This window comes from Heliangelus exortis, chromosome 1 (genome assembly GCF_036169615.1).
Source record: "Heliangelus exortis chromosome 1, bHelExo1.hap1, whole genome shotgun sequence".
Lineage (NCBI taxonomy): Eukaryota > Metazoa > Chordata > Aves > Apodiformes > Trochilidae > Heliangelus > Heliangelus exortis.
In genome coordinates this window covers 13,657,701-13,680,985 of record NC_092422.1, presented here as the reverse complement: position 1 = coordinate 13,680,985, position 23,285 = coordinate 13,657,701, and the positions used below count along the sequence as shown (strand labels likewise).

Below are 23,285 nucleotides of genomic sequence, written 5' to 3'. Positions count from 1 at the left end.
TTCCATGTGCTTTTCTCATTGCCTCAGCTTTTTCCCAGCTACACATGGTCTGACATTCAGGGTCTTCATTTTTTCAGCAGGCTGTCCGTGGTTCGTGGCTTTCAGACAGAACTGTGTAACAGAAACAACCCCTCAGAAGTAAATACCAAGCTCAGCTTTGAGGACAGCAAAACTTTGTTATAAAAAGCATTCAAAACTTTTGATATTAAAGCTAGGGAGGACTCCCTAAATTCCACTCTTTTTCAAATCCCGGCAGTGTGCCGGGAGGCGGGGGGAGGCCCGCCTACTTTTGACCCAGTACTTTCGAATTTAACTTAAAACAGGACCGAGGGCCCGGCCCAGCTTGGGGTGCCGTCCCGCCGACAAGCCGCCCTTTTTCTCCCGCCGCTCGGCACCCGGGGCTTCACTCCTGCGATCCTGGGGATTTTCGGCCTCCAGCAGGGCCCGGGTGCCCCGTGGGGCCCGTGGGGTTCGCTCCGCCGCCGCCGGGGCCCAGCGCGGACAGGGCTGCCGGCCTCGTTGCCATGGTAACGCGTGTCCCGCCGCAGCTGCCAGGGGCCGCCAGGGGCCGCCAAAGCCCCGAGTGCGGTTCCGTGTCCTGCAGGCGGCCCGGCCGGGCCCGGGATCGAGACCGGCACCCATGGCACCCCCGGGAGGGCGGCCCCTGGCACTCCCGCTGCTCAAAGCCGGGCTCCGCCGTGCTGCCAGCCCCCTGGGAAGGCCGTGACCCGCCGGGACCCTCGGGCACGGGAGGAGTCCCAGCCACCCTGGTTCTGCTTTCCAAGAAGTGTTTCCTTTTAAATTAAATTCAATTTTATTTATTAATCATGAAACACTTTAATTGTCAGTGCCAGCAAACATCACTTTTAGTAAGTTGTTTCATGACTATTCTGCAAACTGTGGCAAATACAAATTTATAAATGGGCACAAAAAGATGTTTTTTACTGAAGTAATACCTTCCCAACTTGTTTTTCTATTTTCCCTTTAAACTTTTTTTTTTTTCTTTTTTTTTTTTTTTTTTTTTTTCCAGATTGCAATTTCATCTTTCAACGCTCAGTTGACAGCAAACTTCTGATGAAGCTGTAAGATTGATGGGGATGGGGAAACTGACACACCGGGAAATGCAGTAGATGCTTTTGAGTCTTAGATATTTTGTGGTATGTAGATTCAGACAAAAATTGTCAAAACCCAATTCATTTTCTACAAGAGCAGCTATAAAGTAGAAGGGTTTTTTTTTCTTCTGTGGTTGTTTTAGTTTTTTGTTTTTTGTTTTTTTTTTTTGTTGCAAAAGTAAATACAAAAGTTATGAAACAGAACTTGACACACATACAGGCACAAAAATAAGCAATTTAAAAATGAAATTTCATTTTGTAGGTCTCCTGCCTATGACAACAGATTCATTTTTATGTTTGGATGCATTTTTCCTCATTATGTTCAACAAGATCCTGCACTGTTGCAAGGTTAAGTATTTTGCAAACCTTTCTAGTGCTCTGATTTAATTCTGGTCCAACCATGTAGATTGAGAGTCCACTAAAATGCAGAGAAATGAACAGAGCAGAATTCAGGCAATAAGAGTATATAAGCTGAAAAGATCCAAGTAATATAAAAGAATATTTTGATAAAAAGCCCACTAGATATTACAATTTTAATAATATTTTTCTTAACGGAGAATGGCGATAGGAAGAAAAAAGCACACTTTATCTAGTGAAATATTTTAATAAATCCAGTTAAGTAATGTTTCAGTTTTTGCATTACATTCTTTTGCTAATCTCTTTTTGTCTCTGCTTCCTTTTTGTCCTTTTAGTTAATAATTAAGAGGAGGGAGAAGAAATACTTCATTCTAATGAAAAGGAATGATTGATTAGTGCTTATAACTCTAAAACACATTTTATTTAGAGGATTTAAAAAAAATTTTGGTTGTGACCTACTGTATGATTTACTGCTTTGCTGCAGTATTGAACAAGCACTTTAATTTCCTGGGAGGTACAGATACCTTCAAGGTGAAATACAGCACTCTGCTCAGTAGCCTGGTCCTGACTTTGCTGAATCAGGGAAGGTAGCAAGTGATGTGGACCCAAGAGTGCACCAGAGGATTTCACAGCAGCTCAGAGCTGGGAATCAGCATGAACAGTGTGGGGTTACAAATGTGTTCATCAGGGATCTGTCCTGTGATTGTGATTCCTCCCTGGATTTTCTGCACACACTCCCTACTTTAGAAATGACAGTGTGTGTAAACCCCTCTGCACTGGAATAGCTGCTACGTACCAAAAATAACATTTTCTTTGGTGGGAACACTGAGCTGGTGCAGTGAAGTGTAGGGGGTGCTGGAAAAAGGGGAAACTGGCACTGCCATTCAGGAGTGCTCCATAGGCTACGTGGATGCTGTTGGTACTGTCTTTGGATATCTCTGGTACAAAAGGCACAAAATACTGGGGTTTTGAGTAGGGTTTTGGATGCCACATGCACATAGCTAACTTTTGGACAATGCCCTGGAGGTTAGTGCTTAAATTAATCTAAAAGTACCAGTTATATTTTTAATGACAGCAAATAGATGGAAGCCTGGCTAACTGTGGACCTAACAGGAAAAATGTATCAAAATTCCCATAGGAAAGAATATGCAGGCTCTGAGTCTTCAAGCAAAATTTTCAGGTTTTCCATTTTTTTGGACAAAAAGTCACAGTTTTATTTTTGGGGAAACATCTTGCTACTGTGCTCTTCCCACATGACTGAGCAGATGAGCATCACAGGAGCCTGCAGAGCCCCACAGGGCTGCTGCCCTGCAGCCCTGCTGCCTCTGTACTGCCTTGGTGGGCTTGGGGGCAGTCGTGTGAAGTTCCACATTTCTTTACCTTCAGGAGTCTGATCACTCCTGCCACAAAATCACAGTCTCTTTTGACTCATGTATTTCAGCAAAGGGAGGTACATGATGAGGCAGGAGTGTACCAGTGCCACAGCTTGGGCACAAACCCAGGGGTGAGGGAGGTCATGGGGGTGAGGTGTGGCAGTCTGGATGTCTTGAGCTTGTGGAAGTGTAAGTGATACATAGGTTAAAAATTAATATGAATACATCCCCTGTGTTGTCTGGGTCTCAGCTGGATAAAGAGAAGAGCAAGCAGTGGGCTAATTAAGAATACAGTGCATTGCCCCTGTGAGGTTCTTGGCTTAGGGAAATCCCACCAACCCATTTGGCTTTGCTCATGAGCAAGTGTCTGGATCTAAATGATGGGTGTCAGTCAGTGCTGTGAACTGGAGTCTGGGCATGGCTTTGCCTTCAGGTCTGGCTGTGTGGAAGCTGAGAAATTCCCTGTGGTCTGTCCAGACAAAGATGGTAACAATGGGCATGTTGGGGTAGGCTGTGCTTAATCCACCTCCAAACACAGGAGATGCTTGAGTTCTTTTATCTATATCCTTTTTTAAAAGTTTGGAACCCCTTAAAAATCATTATGAGTTAAATCGTCTACATCTCTTTAACCATTTTGTTGTCTTCTCAAGGAATTACTTTTCCTATGGAGGTTTCTCTCACTCTCACATTCCTGCAAAAAGTTAGTGAGGTGGTGCCCCTGCAGCCTACACTGATCAGTTCCTACAGACCATCAAGACCCCTCTGTAGGGCAGAGAATCTGCATTTTCTGGGGATTTTAAAGCAAAGGGGAGAGAGTCCATTAAATACTGAAAGGAGTAAATATTAGTAACCAAATGCCTTTCTACTATTTAATATTATGCCGCTGGCTTCAAATGAAAGATGACTGATCACTCCTGCCACAAAATCAATGGTCAAAACATTTAAGGAGAATTTTTTAGTGTTTGTAAGCACCAGAGAGTGAGGTCTGCTTTCAAATTGTCCACTGGAATAATCCGGGTAAATTCGGGAGGTAAAAGTCCATTCTTAACCGTAATAGGATTTAAAAATTATCTTAAAAACACAAAACTGAGAGGAGCCAGAGAAATACTAATTAAATTTAGGTATTCCCTGTGTAAATCCCCATTAAGCCTGATAGATATTTTTTTAATGAGAGGTTTTCTCAGAAGTGTTCCCAATTAGCCTGTCTTAATTCCTCTTAGCATCTTTCTCACTACCTTGTGGTTATGGAGAGGATTTATGGCCATTTTGTGCTGTCCTAAGTGGGGAAATCCCACCAGTTTGTTTTCCCATGTAATACTTACTCCGATTGCCAAAGAAAGAGGCAGCACAACGGCACAAATAGGTTTTATAAAACCATACCTGTCGAATTATTTTGTTTCTTGGCAGTGTTTGTCCCCAACATACACTGGGAGTGGGAGGTGGGATGGAGGCTCTGCAAAGGGGAGCCTGTCTCAGACCTGAAAAGCTCTTGTCTTCTGCTGTGGTGGGATGAGCACTGCCCACAGCATTATCAGGCCCACAAATAAATAATAATTCCTGGGCTAGATCTTAAGATATCAAGCTAGAAGAGGTGAAGGGGCACACTCTTAGGATACAAATTTGTAGGATATTAATACCTGAATGTTAGTTAGATTTTTGAAGTGAATAAAAAAAGTAGCTCCAGGCTCAGGACTTGTTTTCCATACAACTAAGAAATCCCAACATGAATATGAAATGCTTGGAAATGACAGATAAATAGTAAAAGGAGAGCTAGTTCAAAAATCTTTGCCTCTTATTTAATGTGTTATGACTGCAGGTGGAAATTTAGCCATGTTACCTCAGCTTCGTTTCTATGACAAATGTGGGTTAGCCATATAAAGTAGACAAAGCATGCAACCAGCTGCATTGAGAACATAACTCCTTGATTTACACATATAAAGATTCTTTGGAGAGATCTATAAATATCACTTTTAAATGTTTTTATCTTGAATCAAGATACTGACACTTTTAGATTTTAATTTATCTTGCTCATTGTTAAGTTCTCTGATTGAGCGAAGCTTTTTTCTTTGTCTTTAGTGTGGCAAAAAAATAGAAGTTGTGAATTTGTGGTGTGAGAATTGTTGAGTCTTTTTGCCACATTGCAGTTGCAGGATCCTAAAATGAAATTAAAAAATGGGTGAAATTAAGAGATTAAACACAGCCAGTAAAGCAGAACCAGACTTCTGATGTCCTCTGGGCTCTGACATACAAAGGTGTGTAGCTGGGAAGAAGTTCTTTCTCTGCACTGGGTACATTTTTATTGGGAATCTGGGGACACCTGAACTTGCAAACCTTGTTTTTCCCCAACTGAGTCCTGGGAATGGACCTTGCTTCCACACAGCCAAACTCCCAGGGGGACCTGAGGGTAGGAATGCCTCACCCCCCACCCCAGGGCTCCCTGATCTTCCTGTAGCTTGGTCACCCCAACCCTAAACTGACTGCAGGTTGAGTTAATTACTGGATTTAGTATCTGGCATTTTTCTAGAAGCTGAATTCTCAGTTTAGGACCCAAGGTTAGTTAATGAAGGCAAAAGATCTTTAGCTGAACTCTTTAATTAAATTTAATATCAGACCTATTGGTGTGAGGTGTTCCTTTGAGTTGCATTTATAGAGTGTACTTCAGCTCTGCTGTAGAGTGAAATTCCTGTTGAATTGAATTAACTATGATGAAGCTCCTTCACAGAAGTAGCTATGTAATAATTTTAAATCTAGAAGGCTGTATGTTCATGCTGACTTTGAAGGTTGTGTATTTTTTATTTACTAAGTTTGTGGATAACTTTTAAATTGTTACCTTAAGAAAACTTTGACTTAATTTGTTTTCTGAGCTGTAATGAAAGAACATTTAAAAGGACAGGAAAATTCCACAGTTAATTTGGAGACAATCAAATATACCTCTATTGACTATCTGTTGCTGTTCATTGTAAAACCTCTGTCTTTTCCAACAGCACTACTTACAGAGTCACTGAAGACAGTCAGTGTATAGAAGACTACATTCACAGACACAGTTAATGTTATCAACAGCAGATTTAGTCCAATTATTTACAAACTTGCTGTCTCAAATTACATCAGAAAAGGAAGTGCTACATATCTGCATTCAACTTTTTTAGAAGCCACTTGGGAGCAAGGAAAGCTCACAAATATGCATCACTACCTCAAGTTAAGTATGTAACATTCCTTATTAGAGTTATGGGAAAAAAATTCTGTGGAATTCAGACTTGCCCTATAAGGAATTTTTCTGAGGCAGGGATAAGAAGGAGGGAATATATAAGTCTGCTTTAGGCTTGCTCCATGGTACCTGGCAAAAGTTAGGTATGTGAGTGTGGCATCCAAAAAATAAAAACCTCAGCTAAAGGGGAACATACATTAACTATTGTAGAACTGCCCCCAAACTGGGTAGGGACCACCTCACCCCCTGACCCTGCTTGTGGGCCTCCCAGGGAAGCCAGTCCTGAGTGGACAGTGGAGAATGAGGACACATCTTCAGGATTAGGAGGGCAGCCCAGAGGAGGGGTAGGTTTAAGGCATGCCCTCTTAGCAGGGTTCCCTTGACTAGCTCCTGCTTTCTGGTCAAATCTGGTCAAATCACCTCCCAGTGCTGCAGCTTCTCCCTGGCAGGGTACCCAGGGCTGGGGGATTGTAGAGGGGGACCTGAAACTTACAAACAAGCGTGTGGCACTTGTGGTGTACCAGCAAGCCCAGGACCTGGTGTCTGGAATTGGTGCTGGATGGAGCAGGTGAGCAGCGGGAGGATTTGTTTGGCAGCTCCAGGCTGGTACCTGGCCAGAGAGAGGAAAGGACCCACAAAGCGACACAAAGCAGGAAAGCACTGCTCACTGCCCCTGCTGCAGAGCTTGTTTTTCTCTTTAAGTAAGCATCTGAACCTATATTGCTTCAGGAATGCACTGGAGCAGCCTGCACCACCCCAAACCTTCATATGTCATTGGGATATGGGTAGTGGTTGGTCATCTCCCTTTCCTGTTAGTCTTAGTTTAAAGCTCTCATCTCACGGGGTAGTCCTGAAGACTTGTAATTATGGACAAGTGAAGCATAGCAATGCAGATCTTTTCCCCAAATCCTATTTTCCCAAAATCCTATTTTGAAAGAGAGAAAAAAAATATTATTCTTCCCAAATGGAAAAGTAGAGAGCCTTGCAGTGCACTGAAACATATAACCTTAGATTAGGAAATGGTGGGTTTTTTTTCAAGAAAACCTTCAGAAAACATTTTAACTGGGAGTAGACTATGTTTTTCTGTACTCCTTAATGGTAATGATTATTCTCGAATCAGATCTGCTGAAGAAATATTTGATTATTCTTGTCGTTAGATAGGCAGACCTCAGCTGATCCATTTGAACCAGGTATATTTGTAAATTGCATAACGTTTTTTTGAAGAGGCTGATCTTGAAAAATGTTGAGATCCATAAATAGAAAGAAAACACACAAAAAAAAATATGTAAGTTTTTGAAGGCACTTCTATGCAACATCCATTGAGTTCTTCACATCTGTGAGTATAATGAGTTGATTAAATTCTTGAAGTAGCAAGATGTTGCCTTGTTTCTTAGATTGGACATGTATGCAACAATTGTCTTCAGAAATGCTGAAAGCATTTTACGGTATATGCTGGCTAGCTGAATCTCCCTGCATTCTTACAGAAATAAGACCAAACATCTTCTTTGCAGATGGGGAAACATAAGTAAGGAAATTTAGTGGAGCTAGTTTTTCGTGACCAAAAAGTTTCTGTTGGAAAATGTCATTTTAGAGGTTGCTGGAAACTTGTTTTCTGTCTTGATTTTTGTTTATTTGCTATTTTTTTTTTCTGTCTGTGCCCTTCAGTTGCTCTTAAGAAGCTTGGTGCAACCTCAGGTTGGATGCTTCCACAGAACTTAAAATCTCCTCTGGCACATGGGGTAGGAGCCTGCAGTTGTGTGGGAGGTGGCAAAGGCACAGCAGTAGCAAGCAGGCCCTGTATCTTCTGCTCCAGGGAAATGAGCTATAACCATGTAATAATCAGCTGAGACCGAACATCCCTGCTGCCCTCTGTGCCTCTGCTCCCCGGCTGCCCTGGAGCTGTGGGCTTTGGGAGCTGCCACTCCTCTGTGCCTTCCCTGCTGCAGAAATAGCTTCCCATGCCCCCAGGATATTCTGCAATATTGACTTTGAAGTAGTTTTCCAAATTTTAATGTGCCTTCTGCTCCCAGGATTTTCTATGGAAAGAGGATATGGGGAGGAGAGGCTGAATTGGGGGAGGATAAAATTTGCCAGAGTCTGGAGGGGAAGGGAAGGAAAACTGATGGCATTTTCTTGATTCAGACAGAGGCAGGGAACTCTGCTTTCTCACATATGTCCTACTTATCTTTGGCCAAGAACACTCCCTTACAATGTCTGCACTGAGAACTGCACTGAGAGTGTTCACTAGTTACCTAGCATGTGGTGTTCCAGGATTCCTCTTTCATCTTCCTGTCCTCTCAACTCTTTACCAAATGTTGAAGCCATCTGATCCACATCAGGAGGATCATCTCCTGCTTGTAGCTAGCTCGGCTTATCACCTTTGCTATCTGGAAGTCTTTCTAGCTCCTCTCTGATCCCAGCTTGACCCCCAAAGCCAGTCCCTGATCAGGGGACAGTGTGCAAGTGGTGTCTGGAGAAACAAATTGCAGGAGAAATGTGTTTATTTGTGTCAGTGAGGTAGGCAGGCCTTTCCTTCTGAGACTGTTGGCCTGTTCTTAATATTAGTACCGAGATACTCTCCTGTATCCTCTCAGAATGACTAGCCCAGAAATTGGATCCACTTTGGGATTAACATCATGACAGAAAAATCCATGCTCTGAGCTATTAAGGTTCTGCTTTAAACAGGTAGGTGTCCAAGCATCTTAAGGGGCTTATCATGAACTTGGGAGTTCAAAGGGAAAGAAGGCAAGACATTGAGTTTTAAGGAACTAATCTGGAGAAACAGAAAATTACCTAATGGAGAAGGTAATTACCTTCTCCAGAAAATTACCTAATGGAGAAGGGTGAGAAATCTTCCCAATGTTGAAAAACAGGTACAATGCAGAAAACAGGTACAAAGGACAGGCGAATGTGCAGAGGTAGTTGAGAGGACTGAGAAGAAGGTAGAGATGGAGACAGGTGGAGGATCAGGCAGAGCCAGAGACTATACTAGACAGCAGCACCATCCTTGAAGAAGTAAGATGGTGAGGTCAAGAAGTTTGAATCTGTCTCAAACATGGAGAGGATGCCAGTGCAGGCATGGAAAAAGGAAGGAGATGTATTTCTTTTTAGCTGTGGCAAGATGCTGCAGGATGCTCTTTTGAATTCTAAACTGAAGTTTTCATGGAGCTTCAGATAAGAGAGAAACAAATTTTGTCTTTGTCAACAAAGCTTATCTGGCAAGAATGCATTGCCATGAAGATGGTTAAGTAATGCAGCAGTGTCAGTTATACACATACTGAGTTAGATGGTCTCCCATTAGGCTTTCCTTATCATGTATGATAAACAAGTTGCCATTTTCAAAATTATTGAGGCTGGGAAAATATTCCTCATGAGTTCTCATTTGACTGAAAAATGGGAGGGAGTTTCCTGCCGTTGTCATTTTCCCCTGAGGGATTGTCCTGCTCTGTCCACCAGATTTATGCCTGCTGTGATTAAGAGCTTTTATACATTCACTCATTTACTTGAAAAAAACCTGTCATCAAATCCCAGAACCCCCCAGACAGCAGAATCATGTGAAAAGAAGATATTGTAAGACTTCCCAACTAATGCTGGTTTGTTGACTTGTCAGTGATGACCTGAAGGTACCTCTGCCTTATGTGAGTCATCCCTAAGTGAAGCAAGTAATGCAACAACAGAAGCATTAGTGAAACATAAGAGCAGCAGGTCCCTGAAGCAAAGTTAAAAAATAGAATTTAATTTTAATTGCATTTAAAAATTACTACACAAATACAAATAATTCACCTTTGCTTTCGACAGTGCTTTAATAAAAATATCTCAATATATTACGTGTCATTAAACAGCAAAATTTTGAGGTTCATTTCTCATCATTTGACTGTTAAAATGCTCTAAGAAAAAGAAAAGAAATGGTTTCATAGCTCCCTGATAGAAAGCAGGGCTGATGCAAAAACCAGAAATTTTACTGCATGAACAAGATCCATCAGAGGAAGCTTTTGATATAGCAATAGCAATATAGGACAGGGAAAAGAGCAGGTATTTTTAATCTTAATGTTTAAAGTAATGCAAAGATTTTGTGAAGTGTCCCTAGATGTATGTCTAGATAGAAATATATGTATGTGTAGAGGTGCACACTTCTCTATACAGTTAGTCATGGATATGGCTAGATAAATATTCATCAAAGAGTTGGAAAGTTGTAGAGCAAAGTGCTTGAAAATACACAAGTCCCTGTTGAATTTTTCAGTGGTATGATCACATATTCTCTTTGCAGAGGTAAGCAGCCTTATTCAGTGCAGAAGACAGACTGACTGTGTTATACTGGCCAGCATTTTGTTTTATATTTGTTGTTTAGACTATGGCCTTGTCCTTAATTTACTATATGTTTCTCTGAAAATAAAACTAGTCATTTCCTTGTGGTGTTTCCATGGCAATCACCACGTGGAAGGTAAGACTTTCTAACACACTAATTTAGTTTCACAAAAACACTGTTAGGTGAAGGACTTTTCATCCTGACTGCACATCTTGGGAACTGAAGAACACGGAGATGTCTGCTCGAGATGAAGCCTTTTCATAACACTTCGTGTTATATAAAACAGATAGAAGTGTTCTGTGCTTCAGAAAAATAGACCCTGGGGCTGCTTCTCAGGTATCTGGAAAACAAGAAACATGCAGTTTAGTTACACCTCATAGAAGTCTTACCTTAAGTTAGTTATGCATAATTAAATTGTCATTCAGAGGCAGATTCAGGAACAAATCAGTCTTTCAGGGCAATCACTGAGCTGATCTTTGAGACCAGATTTACTTTTCCTTGGCATCTGCAGTGCATGAGACAAACTCTTAGGAACAGAAGGGGTTCTTACTTCACATCCCTGGCCCAGTCTTGGTGCCTTTTTTCTCCTGTGCATTTAGAGAGGGTGTCCCTTCTCTAGGGCAGCCAGGATGGAGGGATATTGAACCTGGAGGTAGAAAGGGTATCTCTTTTTCTCACATTTTTTCTTTCAAGCTCGAAACCCTCTCCCTGATTTGTATGCTTTAATTGTCTTTTGACCTGTAGCCAGCTAGCTCATGCTCTGTTTTCTGAATGGCAGCTGTTTTTCATAGGATGAAACTAATGCACTAATGATTAAGTCTGATGACACACCCAAAGGCAATATTTTATATATCCTTAAAGCTTCTGTTTCAGCTTGATCTAAGCCACCCAAGAGATTTCAATATCTGCTTTGAATATCTGCTGTGTATGGAAGTGATAATAATAATTATGGCTGTCATTCTCCCATTGAGTTATATATTCATATTGGATCTTGCTTTGTTGAAGATAATATTTTCAACAAAAATGTTGAACAGCAGGGGGATTTCTGTAGAAGATAAGAGGAACACAAAATCCTCCAAGCCAAGTTTTGCAAGGAGGCTACAGCAGTCATGGGGCTTCCAATAAATGCCAGGGTTGAGTATGGTTGCAAGATGGTAGTCACAGAAGAAAGAAGCTTAATGTAAATTTTACCAATATAAGATGTTCTTTGTAAGGAGAGACAGTATCTTAGCAAAATGGTCAGCCATCTACAGAGACTTAGAGCAGGAATACAAAAGAGGGCTCTTTAACTGAACCTAATCACAAACAATTTATGGAAACTGCTTCAGCCTCATGATAGCAATGTGCAACACCCATGGACTGCAGATCCACAGTCAAGGAGCGAGGCCAATGACTGGTTATTTTTAATAATGTGCAATAATCAGTTCACTGTATCTGGTACCTGTACAGGTATCCACCTCTGCAGGTCCTTCATCCTGCTCACAGCAGTAAATTGATGCAGGGATGCAACCACTGACCCCTTCCACTCTCTAATGCAGGATCAGGCACCCTCTGTTCTAACATCAAATTGATTGATGTTACTGCAGCACTAATAAGCATCACCAAGCATGAATGAAGCCATCCAGGAATACTGGGAAGCATGCAGAGACAGTGGCTGTCCAGGTTCTTACAGCTCCAAGTTATGGCCCCACATCATTACCACCTAACACAGGAGCATGGATCCTTGTAAGATTTGTGAGTAACTCTGTGTGGACCTTGCTATTTAAATAGTTTGGGGAATAACTTGCTATTGATTGCTATAACTTGCTTTTGATTGCTTTACTGTTGCTGCAGAATGGGGCAACATAGAGGATACTCAGTGGGGATAAACAATATTTAGTTTTTTGTTGCATCCTCTGTGAGTGAATTCACCCAGCCTGGTAACTTATTTACAGAAAAGCAGTAATAAACATACTTGTAAACCTGAATTTTTTGTTTGGTCAGCTGAATTAGCCCATCCGAAATACCAGTTCCATGTTTTTGTAGGGACAGAGTATCAACTCCCCAGTGAGTAGCACATTTAGACCAATAAGATGATAAGTGAGAGAGCTTTAAGTAAAATATCCATGAAAGAAATGAGTTATTCAGCTTTTGCCCTGCCTCACATTGTACTGTGAACTAGGAGGAGCAGATGTCTGAGAGTAACCTATAGTGCACAGATCTACTGTTTGCTGCTGTGCACTGTGGAAATGCACAATTCTGATCACAGTTGGTTTTACAGCAGTTTAAGTCCATGATTCTTAATGTTGCTCCACAATCTTTCTATGGTGTGAGTAGGAAAAGAGAATTAAAAATACTTTGGGGATTCTATCCTTTGCTTACTCACTCTTAGTGCAAAAGCAGGTTAAAAAAAGAGAGGGTTTTAAATCTTGAAAAAAATGTGGAGAAAAGGTCAGCTCTTGGAGTTCTTGGTGTTGCTGGCTAAGCTGACAAAGGTTTACAAAAGATTTACTGGGCCTCTGGAGATTGTAGGATTTGATTACTGGTAATGTCTTGCGGATTGTTTTGTGCTTTGCTAAAATTTGATTTTCTCTTCAACAGTATCCATGGGGTTCACTTGACTGTTCACATGCTTGTAACTTTTACAAGGTCACCTTCATCAGATGCATGTTCTATGTACTTCTCTTGAGTACCTCTGGTAATCTCACTCGTCTATAAATTTTACTTAACCAATCAACAGTATTGGATTGACCAACATCCTATTTCATCATAATTATGAAAAATTGCAATTTCAAGTTTGATCAATGCCTTAATGAGGCCCCATTTCTGCTAAGTAGTTCCTGATTATACTGAATTAGTACTACAGGTCATTATTCTTTGCTTTCACTTCCTGACAAGAGTAGCAATAGTAGCAATTTTATGAAGACTGACACCCAGTAAACTCGGTAATTTCTAACTCTGCCTAGTAATATGTACTCTGATTTACTGTGAATTCCTGTGTGATTTATACAAGCAACATGCTTCGTCTTGTTTTCATCCAGAATAGTAGCAGCAACACATAAGGCTGGAAACAAAAGAAAACTAAGGCTTCTTAGCAGATGTCTTTGACTCCTCCTGAGACAACGTTGGACAATAATTAAGTTTTTAAGAAAAAATTACTCCCAAAGAATATCTTTATTTATATCCACATCTTATTATTCTTTACGACTCTACTATCAATGAGTTTAAAACTGATCTCCTGTAACATTGCTTTGATGCCTGAAGACAGAAATCTTTACGATAGATATGCGTATACATGTGTATATATATTCAAAGACAGGGAGGCTATACTACAAAGATAAATTGTTACAAAAGCAAACAAGTTGAAATCAATATTTCCATCACAAATGGAGAAGTACTGATGTTACAGCAACAAACATATTAGCTCCTGGTAGTAGTATTTTTTAAACGCTGTTTTTTTTCTTTCTTGGCAAAGACTGGGAGATTTTAATGCAGAAGAACAAAACAGTGAATCAAACTACCAAATCTCTGCTAGTCTTGGGAATACTATTTGTGTTTTATAGTTACTTATATAGCCCTTTTCACTAGGGTAACATCTGAATGCTCTGCAATTTCTAATGTGTTCTTACTTACGCACAAACCAGAGAAATGCTGTCGTCTACAATTTCCCAACTGGGAAGTTAAAATAAAAAAAAAAACAAAAAAACCCAAAACCAAACAAAAACAAACAAAAAACCCCAACAAACATGGAGATTTAGAAGGTTTACATTCCTCTTAGAGCTCTGTTCTTAAAATCATCTACTGGATGCCTGTGAAGGCCATCAAGCCAGCTAGAGCCAAACAACTAGAAAATTTGTCATAGGGAATTGAAGTTGTTTGACTATAGCCCTTACCTACCATCTCATGAGAAAGTTTCGGTAACAGTAAGGACTCGGACTTTTGTTTTTCTGATTCACTGAGATGCCTATATCACTGGATCACCAGACCTAATGTTGCCCCAGAGAATGGGACACTCACATAGTTTCATTGAATCCAGGTTCCTTATTCAGCTTAATTGGAGATTTTTGGTTATAAACCTAGATTTAACCAAAAAGCCTGTTCCGTGACTGCTGAAACTGATGTAAAAATGTGCTTGGAGGATGTGTCCTCAGATTTTAAGAGGGTCTGAACCCATAGCCATTTCATAGGAACAATAGTAATCTCTGAGAAGTTCTAAAACATTCAAACGAGTTTTTATTAGAACTATTCTTATAGAAATAAGAGTTTTTATCCAATTTATCTCCCCATCTACTTAAACTGTGATTCTTACTGCTGCTGAATTTGACTGAAGTTAACCAAAGGAAGAAAGAAGACTGGCAAGCTGACGGAAGTCAAAACAAATACCATGCACCTACAATAAAGAGCTGGGCACCAGCACTGCAGAACAAGACGTTTTGATTAGAAGAACAAATTAACTATAACTGAAATAACAGTGTGATACCACTGTAAAACATTAAGCCTTATTATGACTTTTAATGTCTATGGCACTATCAGGAGTGTCCTGTGTCAGATACCACAGACTGTCATTCCAAAGGCAGAGTGGTGGGCAACACTTGGCTGGGTGGACAACTCTACTTGGATCAGGAGAAAAGGCTCTTAAAAAAAAAAAAACAACAAAACCCAGAGGCACATAGTAATGATATGACTTCTGAGGCCAAATATCCAGATAGGAATATTTCTTAAAAGGGATGGTATGTCAAACATGTAGGCCCTGAAAGGAAGAAGAGAAGGAGAGGGTGGTTGCTTGAGGATTGTGAGGAATTTTGCTGGTTTTAGTACACACAGCACATTTTTCTCTTCTCTCACACAACATTTCTCCTTTGTTGTCATGCTGTTGTACCTTAGCTGGAAATGAACTTAAGGCAATAATTTCACATTTGACTAAAGGGCTTTCTTCCTATTTCTTTTTAGGAAATTTGGTTCTCTTCAGGCAAACTGCATTACTGTTGAACATGTGCCTGTCCCATTTTTCCATCACTTTTCAGCTCTATTGAAAATTTGCTCAGTGTCTGATGTCAGTGGGTGCACAGAGAGGATAGTAAGGGCTGCTGGTTGGGCTGGCCATGGGTATTTTTATTAAAAATTTTTTTGTTGTTGTTCTTTTGTTATTTCTTGAGCACTGGACAATCAGGACAGAGGCCTGATGAATTACCTAGTGAGAAGACAAATTTATAGCAGTTTATCATTTTCCTCATGTACTGGAACCACTTCTCTTGTTTGATGTCAGATACAATATGATATGTAGACACTAGTGTAGAAATTATTACTAATTTTATCCATACAAGAAAGATGAAAAAAAAAGTTACTTTTCACTTGGAGCAGAAAAAAAACAAACCATCTACTGCCCAGAGATCTTGAGCTCCAGTAGCTAACAGAGTGGTGAAGAAAACTGAGATCAGATATTGATATATTGGAGTCACATTATGAAACTGTGCATTTCCCATTACAATAAAAAAGGAATTTTCTTTCTTAATGTGAGGCTTGGCCTAGTTAATTTTGTATTTTTTGTAAACTGGAGCATTTTTTCCTCTAGTGATGAATGAATGCATGAATAGATTGTCCTCATTAAATATGCTTCTTTTCTCATTAAGATAAAAAACTGAGCTTCTGTCACCTGCCACAAGCTATTGTAAGTTTCTCAGCATTTAAGGTCAGTGGATTTCAAACAGGAAACAGACACATGCTGGGGGAAAAATCTGTAGAATAAATGTTTGAACAATACCAAAGTAGTAAAAAAAAACAACTCACACATTAGTGAATTAGAGGTAAACTCTTTGTGTTGATACAAATCCAGTATCTGTTAAGGTAACATTTGTTATTGTGAGTCTTATTTCTATGATTCTTCTCATTAATTAGACACTCCCCAAGTGAAGAACATGTGGATGTATGCTGTCTCCTGCTATGACTTATTCACATTCTTCATAGGGTTGCAGTGAAGAGCAATATTCTGATGAACTCCTGAGTCACCCTGAGAGATCTTAGCCCCACATGCCCTTCTTTCCTTTGTGAAAATCCCTTGCTTTTATAGACCACCTCTGCAACTGGCTGTCTCAGTGCAGCTAATGGGGCTGCAAGCTGTAGCACTGGAGAGAGAAGTATGAGACAAACATCTTCAGATGAATCATGAACAACAAACCCTTAGAACAAGTGATCTGAGCCCAGCAGATTCAGTTCTTCATCACTTTTCTTTGGGGCTTCGGTGCAGTCTTCTTCACCTGGGATTAAGTGATGGTTGGGTTCCAGCTCAAGCTCAGGAAGTTGTCCTTCTAATGAAATTTCCTATAGCTGCAGAAAGCCTCTACATTGCCATCACAGCTTGTTAAAGGGTAAGGAAGAAGGCTTCAGCATTGTCTTCAAGATAAAAGTTCAAAAACTGTAGACACTGTTAGTAGTGTCTACACTGTTAGTTCCTGTTGTAGACACAGGAATTAGCTAAAGGACACCAAATCCCAGTGCAAAGTTGCTGCTGGGGGTAATATCATGTTCTGTGGCAAGCATGGTCCTGAGCAGCCATTTTCCCCAGCACTTAACATAGTGGTGCTGGCTGCATATCTCTTGATGAAACCTGTTTTTCAGACATCCTCCTGATACTTTTCTTGAGGGTAAGAATTAAATTTTTTATTTGCCACTGAGGAGATAATAACTTTGGTTTGTTCATGCTGTCAGACTTGCAGTTTCATGTTCCTTCAGCATACTAGGATAAAGGTGACCCTATTTGTAAAGTTAAAAATCCATCAAGCAAGTGCTGGAATTTGTTTCCTTCTCAGGTTTGGTAATTTTTTTTCTTCTCATTCTTGCTAGATAACCTGACTTTGTCTCTGAAGTTCAGCTCTACATTCAGGTAAAACAGTTATTGTGGGGGCATGTTGAGATTATTATAATTCGTCAGAAAGCCTATTTTTTCCTCTCTTTTTTCCTTTATCCCCACACTGGCTTCTTTAATTGTAGCTTTCTTTCAGAATCAGTTCTTTTTTGCATTCTTTATAGACTTGCCATTGCCACCCACTATCTTTTTGTTTTTTAAGACTTTCATAATTTATTTTCTCTCCCCTTACCTAAGACACAAATTCAAGCTAAACTTTGCATTTCTTGCTTGTTGATTAGATATCTGCTATCTTTCATCAAATGTATACAGGCTTTATAACATACTTTGAGGGAAAGAATTATCAGTGATATGGAGGAGAATAGAAAATATGTAAGAATGCTACATGGATTTACCAAAGGTAAATTGCTCCTCACTAACCCAGTATTTTTATTTGAAAAGAATAACTATTGACTACGTACAAGAAGTGATATAGCACCATAGAAATTATTAATTAAATGGAAGAAGGTGGGGATTAAGGCAGAAATTATGAAGTGGGTGATGAATTGACTAAGTGAAAGACAGCAATTTAGAGAGCTAAAGGAGTAGGAGTCAGCCTTTAGGGATTTTACTATTGAAGTTCCTCAATAATTATTTTTGGGTCTTACTTTCATTAATATCTTGATTCATAACTGGGGAAAACAAGGTTTGGATCATCAAAAATGGAGGCTGATTGCTGATGTGAAGGAAAATCAGAAGAGAGGAGTTCTGGGGTGACACTGAGCTTTGGTATCTCAGTTTGAGGACAACCACGAGTCCCAAGCCTTCTCTCTTCTCTTCTCTTCTCTTCTCCTTGTTGGAGGAGCCTGTCTTTTTGTGTTACCACCTTCCAGAACAGTCCTTGTGAATTCATAATGAAAATCTCTGCATACTACTGCAGGGATTCATGGTACCACGTGGAGGGTCGACGTGCCAGAAATTCAAGCAAATGTCAGTACTTCAGACCTCAGCTGCACGAAGAAAAGAAATTATTTGGTTTGTCAGCCCTCATGAAATCTTTTTTAAGACTACAAAAACTCTGAATAAAATTTACATTTGTTATTATACTGAAATGCAAATCTCAAGAAATCAGCTTCTATAGTTGAAGGTAGGCATTAGATGAAGTCTAAGATGCTTTAAAGCAACCGGAATCTGATACTTTGTTTCCACTGTTCCCTACAGTTAGCAGAACTCAATATCTGGAATAAAATTATGCCAATATCGCAGCTTCATTCTTTCTACTTTTATGTCTCTCCTCTTACTGTTCTGTAAAACAAAGTGTAACAGAAAAATGCCAGAAGCTGAATTTTTCCATTTTCCTTGAAGCCCTTTCCATGTTAGCAATGTAGGATATCATAAGTAACGCAGGGGCAAAACTTCTTTCGTGTTGTTCTAGGACATTTTCACAGGCAAAAAATACATTCTGCATAATCTAGAATATGAAATATTTGTATCGTTATTTATAATTTTTCTAACTTTTGAACCATGTAGTGGTGCAAAACTGTTCATGGAAGCCAGTAATTTGCATGAATACACCCAATAAGGCAGATTTTTGGGTGACAGCCAGATGTAGAGATAATGATTTTCTGTCTACTTGATACTCTGGACAATTCACATCAGTAGTGGAATTTCTTACATGGGTAGTGATTCAGAAAGTTAAATCAGCGTTGATTTACATAAATTTAGCTCATCCTGTATATATTCAGTGTTACACAGGAGGCCTTATATAGCCTTTTAGATCAACAGAGACAGTCTGAGATTGCACGTGAAGTATATAAAAAAGCTTCATCCTGCATCCCTGCCTGCTCTCCCAGCTGTATTACACTAGGAAGAAGCACCAGAACTACTCTCATAACCTGTATCTTCATCTTCAGTCTGAGAGAAATGAATCAGTAGCATTTACATGGAACAGGGATTAATTCCTAGTGAAAAAAAATATTTAGCCTAATGGTTGCACAATCCTTAAACTAGCAAGCAAATGAGCAACCATAATAGTAGTCGGTGTTGTCATTAACCAGGGATTAAAAAGCTGAGAAGACTGTAAAGTTGCTTAAATTGTTTCTTCTCAAGGAAATTTTCATACTTCAATGTAAATTGTTTTTAATAAGGAGGGGTAAGTATGTTTGAAAACAATTTGCGTTTGCTCAAAAAAGAAAATTGCATCAGCACAAGCAGTGGCTGTTTCACACGTCTAAGGTGGCCCTTATTACTTCTAATGCAGTTCCTGGAGTGCAGTTTTCAGGGAGTCAGCTGCTGCCTCTGAGTGCTGATAGGTAGGAAAATGTCAGCAAGACTGATGAGAGCTTGTGCATTTTACAGCGAAACATAAGCTCCACAAACATCGCCCTTTCCTCTCCAGCTAATGGACATAAGGGTTTAGTTCTGAACCAACAATGGGGCATTTTTCTGCAGAAATCCATGTGCCACGGAGGCCACAGAAAGCATCAGGATAAGACCTGCTGGCTGTCCATAGTTCAACCTTGGTAGGGAAACCCAAGCACAGATCTTTTGTAGCTATAAAGTAGAAACTTAGAATTTAATTTAGTGTTAGCTTGCTTTGAAATTGGACATAAACACACAAATGTAGCATAACTGGTTACCAGCATATAACCGTGTTTGTACACCATGTCCCAGTACAAATAATACTGATGTTGCTGGTAGCAGGACACACGCCTTAGACTGTGTCTTACATTGTGTCTTATCCTAACTACCCAAGCCCCAATCTATGCTTGTTATGAGCATAACTTGCTGTGAAAGCTTGCAGAGTAAGTTCCACTTGTCTCCTCTTATGCTACTTGAAGCACAGGATAACAGTGAAGGCCTTGTAAGTATGGGCACAGTAAGAGTCCTGAGACAATGAACAACTTGCTGATGGGCTCCTGCTGCTTAACAGCTGGCAAGATTACTTTTGCTTTAAGACAAGATGCAGTTATGCAAGAAAGGAAAGGAGCCAGGTGACAAAATAAGGTACCTGCTATAGCCTGGAAAATAACCCCACTTTAGTATTACTCAACCTGTGGCTCAGGACCAGAAGTAAAGGGCTCAGAAAAGTCTAGAGATGAAAACTTATATTAAAGGAGCAATGACTTTCAACTAGAAGAGGATATATTTAGGTTAGACATTAGGGAGAAATTCTTCACTGTGAGTGTGGTGAGACACTGGCACAGGTTGCCCAAAGATGTGGCTGCCCCATACCTGGAAGTGTTCAAGTCCAGGTTGGATGGGGCCTTGAGCAACCTTGTCCAGTGGGAGGTGTCCCTGCCCATAGAGGGGGGTTGGGACTGATGATCTTTAAGGGTATCTTGTATTTTCTAATACAAGCCAGGATGTGGTTGGCCCTTTTGGCCACCTGGGCACACTGCTGGCTCATATTAAGCCATCTGTTGATCAACACCCACAGGTTCCTTTTTGTGGTGCAGCTTTCCAGCCACTCTTCCCCATATCTGCAGCACTGCATGGGGTTGTTGTGACCCAAGTGCAGGACCTGGCTCTTGGCCATGTTGAACCTCATAGAGTTGACCTTGTCCTGTCAATCCAGCCTGTCCAGGTCCCTCTGCAGAGCCTGGGAAGGAGGTTCCTAGGGTAGGAACCCTCCAGCAGATCAACACTCCCACACAACTTGATGTCATCTGTCAACTTACTGAGTATGCGCTTGATACCCTTGTCCAGATGAAGGTTCTAGAACACAAGTGTTACAAGGAGTGCTGAGGGAATGGGGCTTGTTTAGTTTGGACAAAAGAGGCCTGAGGAGTGACCTTACAGCTCTCTACAGCTACCTGAAAGGAGGGGTTACAGCAAGGTCAGGTGCAGTCCCCTCTCCCAAGTAACAAGTGATAGAATAAGGAAATGGCCTCCAGTTGTTCCAGGGGAGGTTTAGATTGGATGTTAGGAAAATCTTCACTGAAAGAGTAGTTACACACTGGAACAGGCTGCCCAGGGAGGTGGTTTAGTCACCATCCCTGGAAGTACTTAAAGATGCATATATGTGGTGCTTAGGGATGTGTTTTAGAGATGGACTTGGTAGTACTGGGTTAAAGCTGGGTGGATCTTAAAGTTCTTTTCCAACCTAAATTGTTCTATAATTCTATTACTAAGGAATTGCAACAAAAGCCTTCCTTGATAGTTGTAATGCGTAAAGACAAGCTCCCAGTCTTGAGCACCCCTCCCAGGAGGGAATTTGAAGTGTATAAGCTCTCACTAAATTAACTGGCAGAAAAAATGCTCAGCATATTTGTTCCTAACAATATTAAGTATTTAGAGGCATACCCTACCTTTCAGAGATACCTATTGAATTAGACAGCTGACATTCAGTGTCTCAATATTGTATTTTCTGAGTAGATAATGGGGAAAGGAGAACGAGCGGATTGTCCTGCTGGAACAGAAGAGAAGTTTGTTGTCTCAGATGATGGAAGTCTTTATGTTATTTTTGGTTAAATAAATATAGTTTGGTTAAATCTTTGTCTTATCTTTGGCTTGTACCCTCTTAAGCATAGTTCCACACAGAGTCTTGCCTTTGTAAGCTGTAGATGTTGATGGGAGACAGGACCTTCTTAGTTTTGCTAATGCTGGAATTTACTCGTATCACCTTTTCATGCTTCAGTTTTCTGAGTTATAACTTTTTTCCCTACAAGACTGTGATGCTTTATGTGTTAATCTGAGTGCTTGGAGATCGTCAGCTGGGAAACATGTAGGTTGTTTTATTACTGTTATTAACTCATTTCAGTTGGAAATTACTTGTTCCGTATTTTATAACTCTTTCAAAACATGCTATACTAAAAGCTACCTTAGCATCCTGAGAATCAAATGGTGAGCATAAAGCAGGAAATGTGCAGAAAAAGAAAAGCAGTAATATGCAGAAACATACAGTTTAGCCTCTGATTTTCTACACCCTCATATTTCATATCCAGCTTTTTTTTTTTAAGTAATTGGCAATGAAAATTAAGATAATCATACATGTAACAAGTAATTTGTATCTGCCAAGTACTAAAAAGTATAGAATGAGAGTTTATGTACCTTAAAGAGCTGTTCCATTACAGGTGCTCCACTTTGATGTGTCTCCAGCCATTGATGCCCTAGCTCCAGGATACTGAAGAGCACAGACCTCTGATGTTTTCCTGCTATTTGAAGAAGAAGAGGCAGTGGTTGCTGAGAACTTCTCTGTGCTTCAATTTGTCTCACCTGATTTGTACAAGTAAGTCTGAAGTAGTGATCTTCCTGGACCACAAACGATAAACATGTAAATGAAAGCATTTTGTACTGGAGCAGAAACACCAGTATGCAGTGAATACAGGGCTGCTGGGAGATGTTCATTCAGCAAACATGACTCCTGGCCAGGCTGTCCAGCTGAAGGTTACTGCCCCTACAGCTTCTCTTGAGTGTTTTTCTCTGTGCTTTGCACTCTGCTTCAAGGAAGAATCTTTTAAACAGTGTAGCAATGGGTCTCTTTTATTCTGACTGAATAGACTGAAGAGCACCCACATGAACCAGTTCTTTGGTGGAAGCTGTAGGGACATTCACTTTCATAAGGGGAGGAGATGAGAGGAACCTGGACACAACCCAGACATCAGTGGTACAGCTGGAGCTGAGAAAGTGCTGGCTGCTTTATTCTGAACCTATGTAAAAACTCTGGAACAGTCAGCCTTCATTCATCTGGATGGGATATTTCTGAGGGTGTGTTCCTATGGGTGGCTGAATTAGATCTGTAACAAAGGTGGATTGACACAGGGCTAACATGGAGAAATGCTGTGAGCTGTGATTCCACAGGAATCTGAGTGCTGGCTTTGTTCTTTGCTGCTTCAAACACCAGCCTGATTCTCTGAAGTCAGCATTACTGTTGATGTGAGTCTCAATGCCCCAAAGACTAAAAGCTTCCCCCTTGATATGGGGTCTTTTCATTTGTCTCCAAGTTAATTTTTAACACCAATAGAAGCTGAATCAACTGCTGCATGAACAAGACTACTGGAGACTGGTGTGCAGAAAATCTGTAGCCTTGAATAGACTGGCAAAAAGCAAGCATAATTATCATTAACTTTATTTAAACTAACAAGCCTGAAATAAAGCCTTAGCTATCCCA

The 23,285-nt window shown here is 40.4% G+C and overlaps 1 long non-coding RNA gene across 1 annotated transcript; it reads left to right on the top strand.

The window, feature by feature from the left end:
* The first annotated feature begins 547 nt into the window (after window positions 1-547).
* On the top strand, window positions 548-23,285 carry LOC139791753 (uncharacterized). Its single transcript, XR_011724004.1, has 3 exons — window positions 548-869; window positions 1,031-1,157; window positions 22,249-23,285. It is a non-coding gene; the product is annotated as an uncharacterized lncRNA (long non-coding RNA).